The sequence below is a fragment of the Arachis hypogaea genome, chromosome 18, assembly GCF_003086295.3.
Source record: "Arachis hypogaea cultivar Tifrunner chromosome 18, arahy.Tifrunner.gnm2.J5K5, whole genome shotgun sequence".
Classification (NCBI taxonomy): domain Eukaryota; kingdom Viridiplantae; phylum Streptophyta; class Magnoliopsida; order Fabales; family Fabaceae; genus Arachis; species Arachis hypogaea.
The window spans coordinates 41,507,899-41,517,934 of NC_092053.1; the positions used below are offsets into that span (position 1 = coordinate 41,507,899).

The window sequence follows — 10,036 nt, forward strand, 5'->3', positions numbered from 1 at the left end:
TTTTGCTTAGGTCCCTCAATTTCAGCCAGAAATTACCTGAAATCACAGAAAAATACACAAACTCATAGTAAAGTCCAGAAATATGATTTTTAATTAAAAACTAATAAAAATATAATAAAAACTAACTAGATCATACTAAAAACATACTAAAAACAATGCCAAAAAGCGTATAAATTATCCGCTCATCACAACACCAAACTTAAATTATTGCTTGTCCCCAAGCAACTGAAAACCAAATAGGATAAAAAGAAAAGAATATACTATAAACTCCAAACTATCAATGAAACTTAGCTCCAATCAGATGAGCCGGACTAGTAGCTTTTTGCCTCTTGAATAGTTTTGGCATCTCACCTTATCCTTTGAAGTTCAGAATGATTGGCATCTATAGGAACTTAGAATTTAGATAGTGTTATTGATTCTCCTAGTTCAGTATGTTGATTCTTGAACACATATACTTTATGAGTCTTGGCCGTGGCCCAAAGCACTCTGTTTTTCTGTATTACCACCGAATACATACATGCCACAAACACATAACTAGGTGAACCTTTTCAGATTGTGACTCAGCTTTGCTAAAGTCCCCAATTAGAGGTGTCCAGAGTTCTTAAGCACACTCTTTTTGCTTTGGATCACGACTTTAACCGCTCAGTCTCAAGTTTTTCACTTGACACCTTCACGCCACAAGCACATGGTTAGGGACAGCTTGGTTTAGCCGCTTAGGCCAGGATTTTATCCCTTTGGGCCCTCCTATCCACTGATGCTCAAAGCCTTGGATCCTTTTTATTACCCTTGCCTTTTGGTTTTAAGGGCTATTGGCTTTTTCTGCTTGCTTTTTCTTTTTCTTTCTCTCTTTTTTTTCGCCATTTTTTCTTTTTTTTTTTCTGCAAGCTTTTGTATTCACTGCTTTTTCTTGCTTCAAGAATCAATTTTATGATTTTTTAGATCATCAAATAACATTTCTCCTTTTTCATCATTCTTCAAGAGCCAACATATTTAACATTCATAAACAACAAATTCAAAAGACATATGCACTGTTCAAGCATTCATTCAGAAAACAAAAAGTATTGTCACCACATCAATATAATTAAACTAATTTCAAGGATGAATTTGAAATTCATGTACTTCTTGTTCTTTTGTAATTAAAATATTTTTTATTTAAGAGAGGTGATGGATTCATAGGACATTCATAACTTTAAGACATAGTTACTAGACACTAATGATCATATAGTAAAGACACAAACATAAACATAAAGCATAGAGAATGAAAACAGAAAAATAAATAGACAAGGAGATTAAGGAATGGGTCCACCTTAGTGAGGGTGGCGTCTTCCTCTTCTTGAAGAACCAATGGTGCTCTTGAACTCCTCTATATCTCTTCCTTGCCTTTGTTGCTCCCCCCTCATGGCTCTTTGATCTGTAGTCAAATGCTCTACCACTGAATTATAGACCCTTGAGATGAATCTCTCCATCTCCCATGACCCAGAGGTGGAAGCAATTGCCTTCCCTTTCCTCTTTTTTGAGGTTTCTCTGGCCTTAGGTGCCATCAATGGTTATGGAAAAACAAAAAAAGCTATGCTTTTACCACATCAAACTTAGAATGTTTGCTCGTCCTCGAGCAAAAGAAGAGAGAAAGAAGGAGAAGAAGAAAAAGAATGGAGGAGAGGGAGAGAGGTGTGTATTCGGCCAAGGGAAGAAGAAAGGGTTGTGTTGTGTGAAAATGAAGAAAGAATGAGGGGTTTATATAGTGGAGGGAGGGGGGTTAGGATTCGGCCATTTAGGGTGGGTGTGGGTGGGAAAGAGATTTTGAATATTGAAGGTGGGTGGGGTTTATGGGAAAGTGTGGATGGATGTGAGTGGTGAAGAGGTGATGGGGAAGAGAGATTGAGGTGATTGGTGAATGGGTGTTTGGGGAAGAGGGTTATTGGATTGTGTGAGGAAGAAGAGAGAAGGTGAGTTGAGGTATGTGGGGATCCTGTGGGGTCCACAGATCTTGAGGTGTCAAGGATTTCACATCCCTGCACCCTTTAGGCATGTAAAACGCCCTATGTATGCAATCCTGACATTTAACGCCAGACTGCTGCCTATTTCTGGCGTTAAACGCCACTTTCATGCTTGTTTCTGGCGTTAAACGCCAGCTCTATGCTTGTTTCTAGCGTTTAACGCCAGCTTTCCTCAGAGTGCAATCCTGGCGTTTAAACGCCAGACTGCTGCTTGTTTCTGGCGTTTAACGCCAGTTTCATGCTCTGTTCTGGCGTTAAACGCCAGTCTTGTGCCCATTTCTGGTGTTAAACGCCCAGAATGGTGCCAGACTGGGCGTTTAACGCCCATTCTGCTAGCCTTACTAGCGTTTAAACGCGAGTAAGCTCTTCCTCCAGGATGTGCTGTTTTTCATTCTGTTTTTCATTTTGTTTCTGATTTTTCAGTAATTTTTGTGACTTCACATGATCATCAACCTACAGAAAACATAAAATAGCAATGGAGAATAAATAAACATAATTAAATAACATTGGGTTGCCTCCCAACAAGCGCTTCTTTAATGTCAATAGCTTGACAGTGAGCTCTCATGGAGCCTCACAGATGTTCAGAGCATTGTTGGGACCTCCCAACACCAAACTTAGAGTTTGAATATGAGGGTTCAACACCAAACTTAGAGTTTGATTGTGGGGGCTTTGGTTGACTCTGCAGTGAGAGAAGCTCTTCATGCTTCCTCTCCATGGTTACAGAAGGAGATCCTTGAGTCTTAAACACAAGGTTGTCCTCATTCAGTTGAAGGACCAACTTTCCTCTGTCCACATCAATCACAGCTTTTGCTGTGGCTAGGAAGGGTCTTCCAAGGATGATGGATTCATTCTCATCCTTCCCAGTGTCTAGGATTATGAAATCAGCAGGGATGTAAAGGCCTTCAACCTTTACTAACACGTCCTCTACTAATCCATAAGCCTGTTTCATGGATTTATCTGCCATCTCTAATGAGAAATTGGCAGCCTGTACCTCAAGGGTCCCAAGTTTCTCCATTACAGAGAGTGGCATTAAGTTTATGCCTGACCCCAGGTCACACAAGGCCTTCTCAAAGGTCATTGTGCCTATGTTACAGGGAATTAGGAATTTACCAGGATCCTGTTTCTTTTGAGGTAGAGTTTGCTGAACCAAGGCATTTAGTTCCTTGATGAGCAATGGAGGTTCATCCTCCCAAGTCTCATTACCAAATAATTTGGCATTCAGCTTCATGATTGCTCCTAAATATTGAGCAACTTGCTTTTCAACAATGTCTTCATCTTCTTCAGAAGATGAATAGTCATCAGAGCTCATGAATGGTAAAAAGAGGTTCAATGGAATCTCTATGGTCTCTAGATGAGCCTCAGATTCCTCTGGTTCCTCAAAGGGAAACTCCTTATTGGTCATTGAACGTCCCAGGAGGTCTTCCTCACTAGGATTCACTTCCTCCTCCTCCTCTCTGGATTCGGCCACACCAAGCAAGGTTATGGCCTTGCACTCTCCTTTTGGATTTTCTTCTGTATTGCTTGGGAGAGTACTAGGAGGAGTTTCAATGACTCTTTTACTCAGCTGGCCCACTTGTGCCTCCAAATTTCTAATGGAGGACCTTGTTTCATTCATGAAACTTAAAGTGGCCTTAGATAGATCAGAGACTATATTTGCTAAGCTAGATGGACTCTGCTCAGAATTCTCTGTCTGTTGCTGAGTGGATGATGGAAAAGGCTTGCTATTGCTAAACCTATTTCTTCCACCATTATTAAAGCCTTGTTGAGGCCTTTGTTGATCCTTCCATGAGAAATTTGGATGATTTCTCCATGAGAGATTATAGGTGTTTCCATAGGGTTCACCCGTGTAATTCACCTCTGCTATTGCAGGGTTCTCAGGATCATAAGCTTCTTCTTCAGAAGATGCCTCTTGAGAACTATTGGTTGTAGCTTGCAATCTATTCAGACTCTGAGAAATCATATTGACTTGCTGAGTCAATAGTTTATTCTGAGCCAATATGACATTCAGAGCATCAATTTCAAGAACTCCCTTCCTCTGAGGCGTCCCATTACTCACAGGATTCCTTTCAGAAGTATACATAAACTGGTTATTTGCAACCATGTCTATGAGTTCCTGAGCTTCTGCAGGCGTTTTCTTTAGGTGAATGGATCCACCTGCAGAATGGTCCAGTGACATCTTTGATAACTCAAACGGACCATCATAGAATATATCCAGGATGGTCCATTCTGAAAGCATGTCAGAAGGACACTTTTTAGTCAGTTGCTTATATCTCTCCCAAGCTTCATAGAAGGATTCACCTTCTTTTTGTCTGAAGGTTTGAACATCCACTCTAAGCTTACTAAGCTTTTGAGGAGGAAAGAACTTGGCTAAGAAAGTCGTGACCAGCTTATCCCAAGAGTTCAGGCTATCCTTAGGTTGAGAATCCAACCATATTCTAGCTCTGTATCTTACAGCAAATGGGAAAAGCATGAGCCTGTAGACCTCGGGATCAACCCCATTGGTCTTAACAGTATCACATATCTGCAAGAATTCAGGTAAGAACTGAAAAAGATCTTCTGATGGAAGTCCATGAAACTTGCAGTTCTGTTGCATCAGAGAAACTAATTGAGGTTTAAGCTCAAAATTGTTTGTTCCAATGACAGGGATTGAGATGCTTCTTCCATGTAAATTGGAATTTGGTGCAGTAAAGTCACCAAGCATCTTCCTTGCATTATTATTTTCAGCCATGTCTCCTTCTTTTTCGAAAAATTCTGTCAGATTTTCTCCAGAGAGTTGTGCTTTAGCTTCCCTTAGCTTCCTCTTCAGAGTCCTTTCAAGTTCAGGATCGGCTTCAACAAGAATATTCTTATCCTTGTTCCTGCTCATATGAAAAAGAAGAGAACACAAAAGAAAATATGGAATCCTCTATGTCACAGTATAGAGATTCCTTATGCAAGTATAAGAAGAGAAGAATATAAGAAGGGGAAGAGAAAAACTCGAACACAAAGAGGGAGATGGTGTTCGAATTTTGGGTGGAAGAGAAGTATTAGTAGATGAATAAATAAATAGAAGGAGATGAGAAAGAGAAGAATTAAAAAATTTAAATAAAAATAAAATTTAAAGTTAAAATTCGAAAATTGAAAATTGAAATTAAATTAAATTAAAATTTAAAACAATTAGTTAATTAAAATTGAATTTTGAAAAAGAGGGAAGGGATTTTCGAAAATTAGAAAGAGAAAATATTAGTTAGGTAGTTTTGAAAAAGATAGGAATCAAACAAAAAGATAAGATTAATTGAAAAAGATTTGAAAATCAATTTTGAAAAGATAAGAAGTTAGAAAAGATTTTGAAATTGATTTTGAAAAGATGTGATTGAAATCTATTTTGAAAAAGATTTGTAAAAGAAATTTAAAAAGATTTGATTTTGAAAACTAAAGTTGATTACTTGACTAACAAGAAACAAAAAGATATGATTTTAAAATTTAAAGATTGAATCTTTCTTACTAGGCAAGTAACAAACTTAAAAATCAATCACATTAATTGTTAGTGAAGATTTTGAAATTATGAAATAAAGATAAGAAAAAGATTTTGAAAATTAATTTGAAATTTTCGAAAATATGAAAGAAAAAAATGAAAAAGATTTGATTTTTTTGAAAAAGATTTTGAAAAAGATAGAATTTTTAAATTGAAAATTTGATTTGACTTATAAGAAACAACTAAATTTTAATAATTTTTAAAAAAGTCAACTCAAATTTTCGAAAATTATGAGATAAAAAAAAAGAAAGATATTTTTTTGATTTTTGAATTTTTAATGATGAGAGAGAGAAACATCAACAAGACTCAATGCATTAAAATATTGGATCAAAACAAAGGATGCATGCAAGAACACTATGAATGTCAAGATCAACACTAAAAATACTTTGAATGTCATGATGAACATCAAGAACTTATTTTTGTAAATTTTTAAGAAAAGAAAAACATGCAAGACACCAAACTTAGAAATTTTCCATGCTTAGACACTATGAATGTAAAAATGCATATGAAAAATAACAAAAGACACAAAACAAGAAAACATGAAGATCAAACAAGAAGACTTGTCAAGAACAACTTGAAGATCATGAAGAACACATGCATGAGTTTTCGAAAAATGCACAAATTTTCAAAACATGCAATAGACACCAAACTCAAAAATTGACACTAGACTCAAACAAGAAACATAATATTTTTGGTTTTTATGTTTTTATTAAATTTTTTGGTGTTTTTCGAAAATTAATTTGTGAAAAATGAAGAAGTGCATCAAATCGTGATCGTTCATTCCTTGGTAACGGCGCTAAAAACTCAATACGCGCGTTCATAATCTTAGCTCTTTGTCACAACTTCGCACAACTAACCAGCAAGTGCACTGGGTCGTCCAAGTAATAAACCTTACGTGAGTAAGGGTCGATCCCACGGAGATTGTCGGCTTGAAGCAAGCTATGGTCATCTTGTAAATCTCAGTCAGGCGGATTCAAATGTTTATGGTGAATTAATAATTAAAATAGAAATAAAATATAAAATAGGATAGAGGTACTTATGTAATTCATTGGTGAGAGTTTTAGATAAGCGTATGGAGATGCTTTGTTCCTCCTGAACCTCTGCTTTTCTGCTGTCTTCATCCAATCATTCCTACTCCCTTCCATGGCAAGCTGTATGTTGGGCATCACCATTGTCAATGGCTACATCCCGCCCTCTTAGTGAAAATGGTCCAATGCGCTGTCACTGCATGGCTAATCATCTGTCGGTTCTCGATCATACTGGAATAGGATTTACTATCCTTTTGCGTCTGTCACTACGCCCAGCACTCGCGAGTTTGAAGCTCGTCATAGTCATCCCTTCCCAGATCCTACTCGGAATACCACAGACAAGGTTTAGACTTTCCGGATCTCGGGAATGGCCGTCCATGGGTTCTAACTTATACCACGAAGACTCTGATCTCACGATCAAGAGGCTAAGAGATACACATTCAAGCCTTGTTTGCATGTAGAATGGAAGTGGTTGTCAGGCACGCGTTCATAGGTGAGAATGGTGATGAGCGTCACATAATCATCACATTCATCATGTTCTTGGGTGCGAATGAATATCTTAGAATAGGAATAAGCTTGAATTGAATAGAAAATAGTAGTAATTGCATTAATACTCGAGGTACAGCAGTGCTCCACACCTTAATCTATGGTGTGTAGAAACTCCACCGTTGAAAATACATAAGAAAAAGGTATAGGCATGGCCGAATGGCCAGCCTCCATGATCTAAGAACTAAACATCCAGAGATGTCTAATACAATAGTAAAAGGTCCTATTTATATCAGACTAGTTACTAGGGTTACAAAAATAAGTAAATGATGCAGAAATCCACTTCTGGGGCCCACTTGGTGTGTGCTTGGGCTGAGCTTTGAGCTTTAAACATGTAGAGACTTTTCTTGGAGTTAAACGCCAGCTTTGGTTCCAATTTGGGCGTTTAACTCTGCTTTGCAATGTGTTTCTGGCATTTGACTCCAGAATTGGGCAGAGAGCTAGCATTGAACGCCAGTTTGCGTCATCTAAACTCGGGCAAAGTATGGACTATTATATATTGCTAGAAAGCCCTGGATGTCGAATTTCCAACGCAATTGAGAGCGTGCCATTTGGAGTTATGTAGCTCCATAAAATCCACTTCGAGTGCAGGGAGGTCAGAATCCAACAGCATCAGCAGTCCTTTGTCAGCCTCTGAATCAGATTTTTGCTCAGGTCCCTCAATTTCAGCCAGAAATTACCTGAAATCATAAAAAAACACACAAACTCATAGTAAAGTCCAGAAATGTGATTTTTAATTAAAAACTAATAAAAATATAATAAAAACTAACTAAATCATACTAAAAATATACTAAAAATAATGCCAAAAAGCGTATAAATTATCCGCTCATCACTGAACCCACCACACATCTCCATCTCCTCCATTTCTTCTTCTTCTCCTCCTTTCTTTCTTCTTTTACTCGAGGACGAGCAAACATTTTAAGTTTGGTGTGGAAAAGCCCCACTTTTTGTTTTTCCATAACCATTAATGGCACCTAAGGCCGGAGAAACCTCTAGAAAGAGGAAAAGGAAGGCAATTGCTTCCACCTCCGAGTCATGGGAGATGGAGAGATTCATCTCACAAGCCCATCACTAAGAAAAGGATGGAGCAAACAAGAGAGCCCACTCATGGACCTCAACAAGAGCATGAGGAAATTCCTTATCAAGAAATCCCTGAGATGCCTCAAGGGATGCATTTTTCTCCCATAACTATTGGGAGCAACTCAACACTTCTTTAGGATATTTGAGTTCTAACATGGAGCAACTAAGAATGGAGCACCAAGAACACTCCCTCATCCTCCATGAACTTAGAGAGGACCAAAAGGCCATGAGAGAAGAGCAACAAAGGCAAGGAAAAGACATAGAGGAGCTCAAGCACTCCATAAGATCTTCAAGAGGAAGAACAAGCCGCCATCACTAAGGTGGACCCATTTTTTAATTTCCTTGTTCTTATTTTTCTATTTTTCATCCCCTATGCTTTATGTTTATCTATGTTTGTGCCTTTATTACATGATCATTAGCGTCTAGTGCCTTTGCTTTAAAGTTATGAATGTCCTATGAATCCTTCACCTTTCTTAAATAAAAAAAATGTTTTTACTTGAAAAAGAACAAGAAGTACATGAATTTCAAATTTTAAAATAGTTTAATTATTTTGATGTGGTGGCAATACTTTTTGTTTTCTGAATGAATGCTTGAACAGTGCATATTTTTGATATTGTTGTTTATGAATGTTAAAATTATTGGCTCTTGAAAGAATAATAAAAAAGAGAAATGTTATTGATAATCTGAAAAATCATAAAATTGATTCTTGAAGCAAGAAAAAGCAGTGAAAAGCAAAAGCTTGCAGAAAAAAAAATAAATATGCGAAAAAAAAGAGAAAAAGCAAGCAGAAAAAGCCAATAGCTCTTTAAACCAAAGGCAAGGGTAATAAAAAGGACCCAAGGCTTTGAGCATTAATGGATAGGAGGGCCCACAGGAATAAAATCCTAGCCTAAGCGGCTAAATCAAGCTATCCCTAACCATGTACTTGTGGCGTGAAGGTGTCAAGTGAAAAGCTTGAGGCTGAGCGGTGAAAGTCGTGGTCCAAAGCAAAAAGAGTGTGCTTAAGAGCTCTGGACACCTCTAACTGGGGACTCTAGCAAAGCTGAGTCACAATCTGAAAAGGTTCACCTAGTTATGTGTCTGTGGCATTTATGTATCCGGTGGTAATACTGGAAAACAAAATGCTTAGGGTCACGGGCAAGACTCATAAAGTAGCTGTGTTCAAGAATCAACATACTGAACTAGGAGAATTAATAACACTATCTGAATTCTGAGTTCCTATAGATGCCAATCATTCTGAACTTCAAAGGATAAATTGAGATGCCAAAACTGTTCAGAAGCAAAAAGCTACTAGCCCCGCTCATCTAATTAAAACTGATCTTCATAGATGTTTTCAGAATTTATTGTATATTCTCTTCTTTTTATCCTATTTTGTTTTTAGTTGCTGGGGACAAACAACAATTTAAGTTTGGTGTTGTGATGAGCGGATAATTTATACCCTTTTTGGCACTGTTTTTACATAGTTTTTAGTATGTTTTAGTTAGTTTTTATTATATTTTTATTAGTTTTTATGCAAAAATCACATTTCTGGATTTTACTGTGTGTTTGTTTATTTTTCTATGATTTCAGGTATTTTCTGGCTGAAATTGAGGGACCTGAGCAAAAATCAGATTCAGAGGCTGAAAAAGGACTGCAGATGCTGTTAGATTCTGACCTCCCTGCACTCGAAGTGAATTTTCTGGAGTTACAAAAGTCCAATTGTCACGCTTTTAATTGCGTTGGAAAGTAAACTTTCTGGGCTTTCCAGCAATATATAATAGTCTATGCTTTGCCTGAGATTTGAAGGCCCAAACAGGTGTTCAAAGTCAGCCTAAGGAATTCTGGCGTAAAACGCCAGAACTGGCACTAAAACCAGCGTTAAATTCTCAAAC

The 10,036-nt window shown here is 37.4% G+C and overlaps 1 non-coding gene across 1 annotated transcript; it reads left to right on the forward strand.

Annotated features, from left to right (window-relative positions):
* Positions 1-4,227: 4,227 nt before the first annotated feature.
* Positions 4,228-4,335, forward strand: LOC112773940 (small nucleolar RNA R71). The gene has a single exon (XR_003188459.1). It is a non-coding gene; the product is annotated as a small nucleolar RNA R71 (small nucleolar RNA).
* Positions 4,336-10,036: the final 5,701 nt, after the last annotated feature.